The sequence below is a fragment of the Triturus cristatus genome, chromosome 3_1, assembly GCF_964204655.1.
Source record: "Triturus cristatus chromosome 3_1, aTriCri1.1, whole genome shotgun sequence".
NCBI classification, from domain to species: Eukaryota; Metazoa; Chordata; class Amphibia; order Caudata; family Salamandridae; genus Triturus; species Triturus cristatus.
The window spans coordinates 431,175,058-431,189,435 of record NC_140583.1 but is presented as its reverse complement, the minus strand read 5'-3'; the positions used below and the strand labels follow the sequence as shown (position 1 = coordinate 431,189,435).

Sequence of the window (14,378 nt, the reverse complement as noted above, 5' to 3'; positions counted from 1 at the left end):
CTACCTCGCCGCTGCTGGAGCAAAGTCACCGAAGACAAACTGACCGCCACCCTCACCCAGAACCCACCCACCGACCCCATCAACCCAGATGCCGCAGCCCGCAACCTCAGACAGTGGATCAACGACTGCGCCAACACCCTCGCCCCGCTCAAGAAACCCTCAAACAGCCACACCAGCAAGAGAGCCACCTGGTTCACCGACGAACTCCAGACCTCCAAACACGCATGCCGGAAACTGGAGAAGATCTGGCTCCAGGAACACACACCGGACAACCACGCAGCCCACAAGGACGCCACCGCAGACATCACCACCTCATCAGATTAGCCATGAGATCCTCCTTCAAAGACTGTCTGGACAACAACGCACACGACAGCAAAGAGCTCTTCAGCATCGTTAAGGAACTCTCCAACCCCAGCGCCAACACCAACGACATCCCGCCCTCACAAGAACTGTGTGACTCACTCACCATCTTCTTCCACCGCAAGATCACTGACATCTACGACAGCTTCAACACCACGTCCGCCCCGACTACACCAGACTCCACCTCCCCTACGAACACCACCAGCTCCAACCGGCTGACCTCCTGGTCCAACGTCAATGACGATGAGACACGCAAGGTCATGAACTCCATCTCACTTAGGATCCCCGTCAGACCCGTGCCCACACCACATTTTCAACAAAGCAGACGCAGCCATCGCACCCCAACTACGGAAGGTCATCAACATCTCCTTCGAAACAGCAACATTCCCGGAAAGCTGGAAGCACACCAAAATCAACGCCCTCCTCAAGAAGCCTAAGGCGGACCCCAAGGACCTCAAGAATTTCAGGCCCATCTCCCTGCTCCCATTCCCAGCGAAGGTCATCAAGAAGATCGTCGACATGCAATTGGCCCACCACCTGGAAGACAACAACATCTTGGACCTGTCCCAATCCGGTTTCAGACGAAACGACAGCACAGAGACAGCCCTCATCACCGCCACAGACGACATCAGGCGCCAACTAGACAACGGCGAAACATCAGCCCTCATCCTCCTAGACCTGTCAGCCGCCTTCGACATGGTCTGCCATCACACTCTCAAAACACGCCTCCTAGAATCCGGGATCCAAGAGAAGTCCCTTGACTGGACCACGTCCTTCCTCTCTGGCAGAACCCAGAGCGTCCGCCTCCCACCCTTCTGATCCGAAGCCACAGACATCATCTGCGGCGTCCCCCAGGGATCTTCCCTCAGCCCGACGCTGTTCAACGTCTACATGGCCCCCCTCGCACAAGTGGCCCGCCATCACAACCTCAACATCATCTCCTATGCCGACGACACCCAGCTCATCCTCTCCCTCACCAAGAACCCACACACCGCCAAAACCAACCTCCACGAGGGAATGAAGGCCGTCGCCGACTGGATGAGTAGCAGCCACCTCAAGCTGAACTCGGACAAGACGGAAGTCCTGATCCTCAGATCCACCCCTCAGCCTGGGACGACTCTTGGTGGCCGACCACAATGGGAACAGCACCAGCACCCACCGACCATGCACGCAACCTAGGATTCATCCTCGACTCCTCCCTCTTCATGTCTAAGCAGATCAACGCCGTCTCCTCCTCCTACTACAACACTCTCCGCATGCTCCGCAGAATTTACAAGTGGATCCCGACCGAAACAAGAAGAACAGTGACCCAGGCCCTCGTCAGCAACAGACTGGGCTACGGCAACACACTCTAGGCAGGAATCCCAGCCAAACACCTACGACGACTACAACGCATCCAAAACGCCTCAGCCCGATTAATCGTCAATGTCCCCCGCCGCAGCCACATCACGCCCCACCTGAGAGACCGACACTGGCTACCCGTCAACAAGAGGATCACCTTCAAGCTCCTCACCCACGCACACAAGGCACTCCACAATGCCGGACCAGCCTACCTGAACACCAGACTCAGCTTCTACACCCCCACGCGCCGGCTTCGCTCCGCCAGCCTCGCCGATGTCCCCCGCATCCAACGAACAACCTCCGGTGGCAGATCCTTCTCCTACCTCGCCGCCAAAACCTGGAACACCCTCCCTACCCACCTACGGCAGACCCAAGACCTACTCGCCTTCAGAAAACTCCTCAAGACCTGACTCTTCGAACAGTAGCCGCACCCACCCCCACGGGCCCCCAGCGCCTTGAGACCCTCACGGGTAAGTAGCGCGCTTTATAAATGCACTGATTGATTGATTGATGAGCGCAGCCTTGTAGGTAATTCTGAGGGTGGTGTTGTGGCTGGCTTTTCATTTCCTTTCTAGCTGTTTACTGTGTTGTTTGGTGCCTCGGAAGCCTTCTGTGTACCAGCTGGCCTGCTTGTTTAATCTACTATGCTTGTTGGATTTGATGGGTGCAAGGGAGTCCGCGCAGTTCTTAATCCAGTAGTTAAAGTCATTGCTGTCCTTATAGAGTTTGTCTGTGGGGCTAGGCTGATCAGTGCTGAGGGCGATGAGCCAGTGTGCTTCTGTGATTTTGAACCAGCTGCGGCTTGAGTGCGGAACCAAGTGGGGGTGTTGTTGAGTTGTATTTAATGCGGTCACTTGTGGTGAAGATGGGGTCCAGCGTGTGTCCTGTGATGTCGGTTCTGTGACTTGCTGGCTGAGTCCAATGTTGCTCGAGCTTTAAAGGATTGCTGTGGAGCAGGGGTCGCTTCTGTGTTACAGTTTAAAGTTGAGGTCACAGAGGAGAATGTAGGCTCTGTAGTCAATGGTAAGTGGAGCAATAGTCAATGATGAGGTTGGTAAACGTAGGTCGTGGTCCGGGTCGTCAACAGGCCAGGATTCCGTTCAGGGTGAATGTTTCAGAGATTTGCAGCTTGAAGTGCAGGTGTTCCATGAATGGAGTGGTGTGCTCTGTGGAGGTTGTGTGAATTTGAAAGATTACTTGCAGATGACAGCGAGTCCTCTTCCCGGCTTGCGAAGGCGGTCCTGTCGAGAGATCTTGTAGACCACAGGGACTGCCGTAGCAGTGTCTGGAGCAAATGAGGGCTTCAGCCAGGTTTCTGTGATGAAGATATCAGGTGCCTCGCTACTAAGGTGGTCCCATTTTTGGGTTGCACGTTTGCTGAGTGATCGTGTGTTGAGAAGCATTCATGCAGGTGGGTGCTGACATGCGGGTTTGCTGTGACATGTGGTGTAGGGTGGGGGTGCGGACGTTGTTGGTGCTTGTAAGATATGCATGTGTTGGGAGGGGGTGTTGAGAGTGTTGTTAGTATGTGCATGGTGGGTGTGGGTGGGTGATTGCTGGAGAACCAGCAGTGGGTACAGATGAAGGCTCCTACTGTGGAGTGATGTGCGGTGTGGCAGCAATTGGGAGAATGGCGTCCGAGGTCTTGCGACCTAAGGAGTGCTGCAGAGTACCACTGGGCGCTGATAGGACCAAGATTACTGGCGCTGGGAGCTGTTTGGGCATGGTACTGGTACGGATGGGCGCAGACGGGCTTGCCTTTAGCACGCCTGCTGACATGTGCGCTGCGCGTTCGGGTTGCAGTTGTCATTTTGTAGGTCCCAGGAGGTGGCATGAGTCCATGGTGCCATGATGTAATTACCTGTGTTGATGGGAAATTAAGTCCTCTTGCTTGGCTTCTTCTTTTAAAGACTGTTTTGGCGGGAAAACCGGTAACCAGTAATTTTACCTTTCCAACCCTATTTTGTTATTTGATTTTTTACCTCGAGTTAATATTTTTTATTCTAATGCTTAAAATTAGTTTTGTGGAAATTATTTTTGATACAGTACATTGAAATATAGAGTACAGTTTAACATCGATCATTTGGTCAACATGTACAGTGGTTACATCATCAAAAGAAAAGCAAGATCCATCACAATAGAGTAGTACAAAATACCTTCTCCCTAAACCTAAGTGTCCCTGTCTACAAACCTCGGTACTCCTGCCAACTCCTACCCCCATACCTCCTCTACTTAGATAGACTGTATGTTCGGCTCACCAGCACCAATCCAAATCCGCTTCCTAGTCAGCCACACTAGGGGTAGAGACCACCCCCCCAGCCCATGCTATATTGTGCTTGGCTACCACCGGGGCCAGTGCCTACCTCGACCAGGTTTCAGCCCAAGGGATAAGCAGTAGGTGCCATTTAGCTTCTTAAGGGACCTCCAGACCCACCACCTCAGGCATAATCTGTCCTATTTCTGCCCTATGAAATAGCAGGCAGTCCCACAGCAGGTGGTAAAAGGTCCCCTCCGGTCCACAACTCAGTTGACATAATGGATTTCCAGCCCTTCCTAAGCCGTGCAACTTTTTGCAATTATGTTAATGTAAAAAAAATTATTTTATGTTTGCAACGTATAATTTTTTAACTTGTTTATATTATAAAGATATCTTTTCAAAATGTAATGCTATTTTAAAGCGTATATGTTTTAAAGTTAATATAGTGCAATTAGCTACAGTTCGATACACCCATATTTTGACAATATTGTGGTCTTCTCTATTTTTGCTACTAATATTTTCGACTTTTAATACAAAGCATATAAAGCTGATATGTATTCTCAGTATTTTCTTGCAAAATCTTTGTCGCCCATATTTGTGTCTGCAATATTTCAGCAAACAACCCTTCCTAAAGCAGCAATTAGGGTTAAATGTCAGACCTGACCTAGAAACTTCCTCACATTGAACTACAGAAATTGCAACTGCACCCTTCACCCCTACAATCTACCAAATAGCAGTGCTCAGGGTGAACAAATCAGCAGCCCATGAGAACAAGGTTGATGGAATTGCTAATAGTAGCCCATTCTATATCCTCCGTTCATTATCGGAGTCTCCGCCCTTCAGCCACAGGAATGCAGGCAATACACTTCCATTCTCTGTGGTAGCTATCCTCACCCATATTTTGTGCCATGCTACAACCAGTGATATCCAAAATGGGTCCTACTTCACTATTGTAATTAATAGCGAGAGCCAAACATTTGTGGTGAACCTCATAAAACATCCACTCCTTTATCTGCAGAACCTCCTTTTCGATGTTTGCATCATTTACATTGTGTACTCTCACGTCACTAAAATCATGCAGTTACTGATGCCTTGAAGCACAGTCTAAAACTCTTTCTCTATATATGCGTTCAACAATTACTTTATGCTTTCAGCCCTTGTGCTGATCAGCTGTTCTTGCTAAAGTGGTGGTCTAGTGGTAACCTTTCAGGAGGCAGACTGCTTGTCTGAATCTAGAGCTTATTAAAAGAACCTTACATACCATCTCACATGCAAATAATGTTTCTTTGTACAGTTTTATATCGTCAGATTGAATGCAATCTCAAAAAAGTCTCCTCTTTCCCATAGAAATTGACCTCTGCTTAAAACTTCCAATTGCTATCTCTTTTTTTGTTTTTTTGTTTTTAAATGATCCTATACTTACTTTGCAGTGCAGCATCAGTCTGATCCACCTCATCATGATTTATTGTCCTCTTAAATCGACTCTTGGAAATATCATTATACAGTTTATAATCTTTGTGGTAGGATGCAGGTACCAAAAACACAGGTGGTAGCAAAAAGAACTCAAAGCAGCTACCTGACCACCCAATAGGTAGGTGGTAATATCCTTTACTTCCACAAATGAAATAGGTGTTATGTGAAGGCAAAAAACTATTGTTGTTCATTCCAGTAATGTTCAGCACTGTAGTACAGTCACTTTTTCCCACAGGGATACTGTCAATACTGCTCATACAAAGGTCTGCTCAAGCTCTAGTAACCGCTATAACAGGAGGCCCATTACCCTTGACAGTTCGAGTGTTAGGGAAAACATAGTGCGTGGAGGAATTTCCTCGGCGATACTCCTCAATTTCCCATATAGTTCCTTTAGCTTGTGGATCTCCTTCCTCATAAGGGTAAAAAGCTCTATTTAACTGAGCGTTAAGTCTTCCTACATCAAAGTTGGTAATATTACCAATATGAGAAGCCCACAATACTGCAAACCAGGCTCTGCAGGAGCCATTGTGTGAAAACGGCAAAGGAATGAAAGACGTTCCTCCCTTTTTCTGATGAGCTGGCATCATTCCACACACCCGACAGTTGGTAATGTTCATAGCATTGTGGGTGTGATGCAACGTTTGGATGAAAGTGTTATTGAGATATGACATTCGGTGCTTCTTTTCATGATAGGGAAGAGTAAAATATTGGTGCTCAATGGGAACAGAAGTAGTAGCAGTCAGTAGTTGTGGAGCAGGAGCTACTCCCTCTACAACCCATGTTATTGTAGCAATGATGACACAAATCGAAGTGTTTCCAATAATGAACATACTCTTTCGATCACAGACTTTTGCAGCAGTTGATTTCTTCTCCGCAGGCCATGTTCATTTTGTAGTTGAACAACAGAACAGATGGTGCCTTAAGGTCCTGGGCAGACGTTGGTTTCTTCGCTGAGATTGAGACGAGTAGCCACTAAAAGAGTACCCCCCTTTGTAACTCAGTCATTCACTACCCAGGACAGTGGCTCAAACAGTCTTTTTCAGCAACAAAGTGTCTTTCTTCCGGGGTCGCAGCTGATATCGAGATGCACCAGGGATCGTGTGGTCCGGGAAGACTTACTCAGGTCCTTCAGGTGATGTGGCCTGTCCTGTCTCTGTGTCCAGGAGATCGCGGTGATATGCCAACACAGCTGGGCTCACTAGGTCCTGCAACACCTTCCGACAATGGGTTGCGTGGGCCCAGTTCTTCCGGTTATTCACTCGAACCGCAGTCCTAGTAGCCAAGAGCACCTGCTCAGGGCCACGCCAACGAGGCTCCAAGGAGCTGGTCCGCTGAAAGGACTTCGTTAGGACAAAGTCACCAGGCCGTAGATTATGGCCCTCACCCTGCGACCTGTCTGGAAGAGTCTCCCAAACCTGTTGATAAATAGAAGACAAACTGTCAGTCAACTGAGACAAATAGTCGTTCATCAATACATAGGGTACATCATGTATAGGGCATGGTTTAGGAATTCCCCAAATATTCATTGGCCTTCCAAAAACCACCTCATACAGTGTGAGGCCAGATCGTGTATGTGGTACTGATCTAATAGATAGTAAAGCCAATGGCAGTGCATCAGGCCATTTCAAAGATGTGGAAGCTTGTATTTTGGCCAATTTTAGTTTGAGGGTAGAATTGTAACATTCCACTAGTCCTGCTGATTGTGGGTGAAAAGCAGCATGAAACTTCTGCTTAGTTCCCAAACCTTTCATGAGATACTCAACAACTTGCCCAATAAAATGGGGTCCGTTGTCACTCCACAAAACTCGACAAATGCCGAATATGGGAAAAAACGCCTTTAAGAGCACCTTTGCTGTAGTAAGAGCTGTATTATCTTTCGTAGCGTATGCCTCCACCCATTTATTGAAGGCACAAACCACTACCAAGACATACTTTAGATTACTACAGCATACAAGCTGGATATAATCCATTTGCAGGACCTAAAAAGGTGCAGTAGGTATGGCAAACACTCTTGCTGGAGTTCGTGTTCCCTTTTCAGGATTATATTGGAGACAAATCAGACAAGACTGGACTATCTTTTTAGCTGTGCCAGCAATATCTGGATCATCCCAAACTTGCATAAGTTGCTTTGCTATTGAGGATGCTCAAACATGTGCCGGCCCATGTGCCATGTGAATCCTAGGATGTAAATAGGCTGTGGGTAACTTCCATTTTGTCATTTCTTTATTCCTCCTACAGCCCTCATCATCCAATGTTCTCTCCTTAGACCATTGGTCTAATTCCTCAACAGAAGCAGATCGTTGCATGTCCAGCACCTCTTGTCTGGCATCATGCCAACGTTCAGCCTGTGACTTAACTACATACATGGGTGTAGTACTTCGCTGGATTGCAGTCTCACGAGCTGTGTGATATGCAAAGGCATTGCCTTTTCCTATTTTATCAGTCACTTTCTTGTGTGCGCTACACTTAACAATTGCCACTTTCTTAGGATATGTCAAGGCAGTAAGGAGATTATGTACTAATTCCCAATGCACTATTTGTGTCCCTTGTGAAGTAAGAAAGCCTCTTTCCTTCCAGAGTTGCCCAAAATCATGAGCAACTCCAAAAGCATATTGGCTAGTGGTGTAGATGTTAACAAGTAGATCTGCACTAAGCTCACATGCTCTTGTCAATGCTATCAGCTCGGCTGCTTGAGCCGACTTCTGTGGGATGCGAGCTGTCTCAACTACTGTCTGAAGTGTTGTAATTGCATAAGCAGCAGATGTCGTGCCATCAGGCAACTTCAGGCAGGACCCATCAACCCACAGTTCCCCATCAACGTTAGAAAGAAGTGTATCTTGTAGGTCAACACGACCCTTTGTTTGTTCTTCTATAAGGGATATATAATCATGTAACTCTTGTGACTGAGACTGTGTGGCTGGAAATGGCAATAATGTGGCAGGATTCAGAGTCGAGCATCTTTTCAGTGTGATATGAGGAGCCAAAAGTGTCAATTCATATCCTGTCAAGCGGGCACTAGTCAAATGTTGGGTTTTCGTTTGATTTAGCAGAGCATCAACTTTGTGGGGTACTAGCACAAGCAATCTATGTGACAAAACTATTCCCTCACTCTGACGTATGGACACAGCCGTTGCTACCACCGCTCGAAAACACCCTGGCAGTGCATGGGCGACTGCATCAAGGACAGCTGAGAAATATGCACAAGGACGCTGCTTATCAACGTATGTCTGTACTAAAACTGAGAGACCGCAACCGTCCCTCTCGTGTACATAGAGTGCGAAAGCCTTAGTGTTGTCTGGAGTTCCTAATACTGGTGCAGAACAAAGAGCTTGACGCAACTGTTGGAAAGCATGCTGGCATTCAGTAGTCCATGGGAGGGGCATCAGAGTGTCTTTAGTCAAAAGGGCCAACAAGGGTTTACCAATGTGAGAAAAGCTAGGGATCCACTGCCTACAGAAAGAAGTAAGGCCAATCAGTGCATTAACATCCTTCTGAGAACGGGGCACAGGCGTGTCTAAAATAGCTTGAATGTGATCTGGTGTAAGTGCACGTCCCTCCTTAGACATGAGGTGACCTAAATAGGTGACCTAAATAGGTAACCTGCTGCCTACAATATTGCAATTTCTTCAGAGAGACTTTGTGATGATGAGAGGCAAGAAATGATAGCAATAACAGTGTTCCTTCTTCACACTGTTAAGGGGTATCGGCAGCCAACAAGATGTCATCGACATATTGAATAAGAGCCACCCCTTTTGGCACAGGGAAAGAATCTAGCTGCCTTTTCAATGCCTTGCTATAAATGCTAGGACTCTCTGTATACCCTTCTGGAGCTCTACAAAATCTGAATGATCAATTATTCAAAGTGAAGCCAAACAAATAACGGCTATCAGGATGAATAGGTACTGTGAAAAATTTATTTTTTTTCAAATCGATCACACTGAACGTAGTTGAAGTATGAGGAACCATAGTAAGAAGTGTCGGGATGTCGGAGACTACCGGATATTGGGGCACTACTATTTTATTAACTTCTCGCAAATCAATAATGAATCTGTAAACTTTAGTGTCAGTATCTTTTTTCAAAATAGGAAGAATAGGACTATTACAGGTATTGTAGGGGACTTCCTCCACAACCCCCACCTTAATCAAATCCTGAGCAATATGTATCAATGCTTCTTCGCCTTCCCCGAGATATTTTATATTGGGGCAGTCGATGCAAAGATGCACCTTCTTTCACTTGAATATGTACTGGTGGGATAACTATTTTCCCACATCGGTATCTGATGTAGCCCACAAGGTAGTAAGTAACGATGCCAAAGCAATATCCTCTTTAATAAGACAAGACCTCTCAACCATTGGATAGTTATCATTTAAGATAACATGCACACCCTCTGGAGAACAACGTATTTTAGCACAAAAATGTTTGAGCATATCGATACCCACAATGTTATCTGGCGTGTTAGGGTGAAGCAGAAATGGACATGTTGCAGTGAATTTATCAAGACTAAATGCAAGTGTCTGTGACAGTGGGCTAAGTGTAGGTGTCCCATCGAACCCTATCGATGTTATCATTGTGCCAGACAGGGGAGCCCTAAGAACCAATTGTTTAGACAGAGCACTACGAGTAGCTCCTTTATCAACCAGAAACTGATCAGTAGAACCCAAGATGTTTGCATCGACATAGGGACCCCTCTGATCTACTGGGACCTCAACCGGTTCCTTACCCCATCCTAGGCATTCCTATGCATAATCAGAATCCTTAGGACCATCAGCCAAATAATCAGACATTTGGTATTGGTTTTGTCTATCAAAGATATTAAAAGAATTTGGATTGTCGTCAACTGCCTCAATTCTGGTACGATTATCCATGCCTCCCCTATTTCCTGTGTTCCCTGGGCGGCTTCTCATACTTCCTCTACCCCGCTGATACTGCTGACCTCGCAAAAGGGGGCACTCAGAACGCCAATGTCCAGTTTCTTTACAATAAGCACACTGATCAGAAGACAAAGTTTCTCAAGGGAAAGGGGGTACACCAGGGCAATACATAGCATGTCCACCTCTACCACCACCTCTAAATGATGGACCATAGACTTGAGCCAACATAACTTTTGTTTTTAAATCCTTAACCTTTTTATCCTCCTTGCCTTTTGCTTCCAATTCCTGTCGCTCATAATACTGAGCCATAGTCAAAAGGGAGACGGGGAAGATGTAGTCCATAAACTCTCGCTGGCCTTTGGGCGACTAGCTATTTCTGGCAACAGGTTAGCGACAAATTTGTCGACAAACAGATGCTTACCCGTGTCATCTGTCAATGACTGCCCACTAAAGTCATGGAATGTCTCTTCAAATCGTGTAAAGAAATCAGAAACGGACTCATCCGCTTTATGTTTACAAGACGCTAATGTAGTCCAATCTATTTTCTTAGGGGTTATAAGAGTTTTTAACTTAGTTACAATAGCTTTGGGAAGATCTAATATCACCTGTTGTGGTTTCTGCGCAGGTTCTCTAGCAGCATCTATTCTCTCTAAATGCACCCAAGTATCACCATAGGCTACATTATCATCTACCTTCCGAATTGATCTCCACATATTAGGGGGCAAAATATGTCCAAAAACATATCGATATCTGGCAAAGTTATAGTACAGGAGCTAATAGCTCCTTCCACTTCTTCATAAAAAGCGGCCGGGTTTTTCCGTGGGTCGGGTAAAGCAGCTTTAAGAGCCATAACATCTGCTCTACTCCAAGGGGTATAAACCCAATTATAAATAAAATATCCCTTTGCATCATCTGAAGTTTTATCGTCTTCTGTGCCTGCACCCTTTGGAGGAACATACAGAGGCGCAGCTTCGCGCATTGGTTTCACAGTAACTACAGTATCAATAGTATCTTTATCGATTCCTGCAGCTCCTTCTTGTCGCGCCGGAGACAGAACTGTCTGTTCAGTTGTAGCTTTACCAGCTGCTTTTTTCTCCTCTCGGAGACGGAATGTGTCAGTGCGCAATTGAACTACTCGCCTAATTAGATCAGGCACCTGTGAAGGAAGAAAGGTGCCATCACTTAATTGTTTATAATTGGAATTTATATCAGAGGGCACTAGATCATCAGAATGTTTTCTAAAACTGAGTATTACTTCCCAAGGAAATGTCTCTACAAAATATAACTGTAAATCTATCCACTGCTGAACCATTGCTACGAGTTCTGGAGCAGAGGCACTCCCACGAGCTGCTTTACGAGCAGCGGATCTAAGAGTGGCCTTGCATTCAGTAGCTAAAGTAGAACGAGTCAGGCACCCATCTTGCTTAACTATATCTTTCTCATCTGAGGACAAATGCTCCTCGTCAGAAATCTCATTCTCAGGGGCACTAGGAAATTTATACGGGGGTGGAGGTCTATCCAACAAAATGGAATCATCCTGAGGTCTATTAAGTATGGGATAAATAGGGCGCCTAATAGGGTACTGCCAGTTACCTCTAAACAACGCTTCCTATCTTCTTTTCCTTTTATTTCCTTCATCTCCTTATTTTTCAATTCCAATGCTTTTTTATATATTGTTTTTCGCTGTTCTTTTTCTGCTATAGCTTCTTCTTTCCTCACTCTCTCATGCACTTCTTTCTCCCACATTTGTACACAATCAAACATATCTTGTCTACTCTTTTGTTTAAACATACACTGCTCAACATACTGGACCTTTTTAAAATCAAATGACCCATTTACTGGCCATCGTAGATCAGGATCCTTTTTCGTATATTTGTTCCACAGTGTACTATACATTATGGAAGAAATACCGTATTTAATATACATGTACCTATTAGGTGTTCTCTCTAGGGGAGCCGGCTGACTTTCTACATCCATTTTGCTACCACCAAGAAAGCAACACAACCTACGAAGTGTGCTAGGAGCAGGCATGCTACCAAATTGTAGTACAATATTACTTATCCCAGATATATCAAAGTAGAGCAAAATATCCACATGACCTGCCTTTATTTATTGCAATAAACAAACAAACAAAACCAGAATCTTGGCCAAGCAAATCCAAAATCAAGAGTGTCGTTTCAGCGACCTGACCAAACAAAAGTTTCCAACCTCCAACTGCCAATCTCTTGGTCGATCTAATGGTCACTGCAAAACTTGCGCCAAAGGAAATCTCAGTCGAGACCGGCCACCACCTGGAGGGTCAAATCGGGAAAACCGGAAAAGCACTTCGATCTGCATAGACAAGGGTCTTCTCCTGCAGGACGTCTCCTCAGCAAAATTCCATTCCTCCGTCAATACCACTCCTTCGGGCGGCCGCGTCTCCAATGAGCCCCACGTTGGGCGCCAAACTGTGGAAATGTGCCTTTTCAGGGACACACCTGTGCAGGGCTCACCCTTAAGTTTGTCCATGCGTCCTTAGACTAACAAAATAGAGATTGGCACTGAAGCTGGATTTCAAAATAACAAGTTTATTAATTACTCATGAGTGGGACTGCATCAATATAACACCCTCAGGTGCTGTAGCAGGTAGTACATGGAATACAGCAACCATGGGCCTTTTTTTACACAGTTTGTTGCAGAGTAAGCATGTAGTTACAAATAGAAGGTACAGGCCTACACAGGAATAGATTCTGACAAACATGGGCGGATGAATATCACTTAGTCAGCAAAGTGGGAGGGGAAACAGAACTGCTTACATCAGTAGGATATGATAGACAGTTACATTCTCAGACAGGTGCATTCTAGCAGCTACAGGCCTTTCCGAGCTTCATACATTGCTCTGGCTCAGTACAGAAGGAGTTAACTAAGGTTGATGACTCAAGCAGAATAGAAAAGCAGGCAACAGTGAAGACGGCAGAATGACAAGGCTAACAAAATGGATGCAGCAAACAAGCTGGATTCAGCTCATGCTAACAGAAATTATTTTCGATTTCCACAAATGAGTAATCAAATCATTTAACAATTGTTGTACTTGCTTATTTGTTTGTTCAGGACATCTGAGCAACTCGTTGGTATGTAAAGTGGGATACATAAAGCCGGCTGCAATTGTCAACAATAGCCCTGCTAGGGCAATTGTCTAAGTTCTAGCTGTGGCTAGATTAGAACTTGAATGTAACTCACTCAAGTGTAGAATTTCAAAGATTCAACAAAGTTGGCCTTAGTTTCTAAAAATCCGATTGAGCAACTTATATGGATGTTTGGGTTTGATCAATAATAATCACGGCCTTCGGTCTGAGTTTTGGGTAAGTCAAAGGATACGAACAACTATGAAGTGGCACTAGTGCTACTGAGAGTTAATGCTTCTTTTTTTGGGGAGGAGATATATTTTATTATATTGGTCAATGTAGATTTGAAAATTCATTTAATTTGCTAGAGCTTTATTAAGTACAATTGACTTTAACAATATTCTTCTCCCACTCATCGCTGTTGATTGTTTTTTGTTGAGATAAAGATGTGCCCGAGAGACTGGTCACCATGAAGCAGTGCATTTCAGCCTGGAGTGACACTGTAAAAAAATACATTTTTATAATGTAGTATCTTATGTAATAACTGATGGAGCATACATACTCGGAGGTGATATGTTTCAGAAAAAGAATTCTGCCCCACGTGTCAACTGGGAGTAGTGACTTCAGATATGTTTAAGGAAGTGGTCAATAATAGAAAGTCCACAAGATTTGCCCTCGGAAGGGGGGCGAGGCAGATTGTCCCCTGTCTCTGTTGCTCTTCGCATTGATGCTGGAACCTTTGGCGTTGTGTATCCGGAAACATCAAATTATAAGGGGACTCAAATGGTCGGAGGGATGAGAAGACAGTGTTTCCCTTTATGCAGATGACATACTGCTATATCTGGCATCACCTGGAGTTTCCATAAACAGAGTCTTCAATGTATTTACAAACTTTGGGAAATACTCTGGATACACAATAAACTGGACCAATTCAGTTATATATGTATTGAGGGGAGAGTTCCCTCTAAGTA

The 14,378-nt window shown here is 45.4% G+C and overlaps 1 protein-coding gene across 2 annotated transcripts in view; it reads right to left on the bottom strand.

Moving 5' to 3' along the window:
- Window positions 1-14,378, bottom strand: part of GALK2 (galactokinase 2) — a 1,202,443-nt gene that overhangs the window by 1,134,509 nt on the left and 53,556 nt on the right. The window lies entirely within an intron of this gene.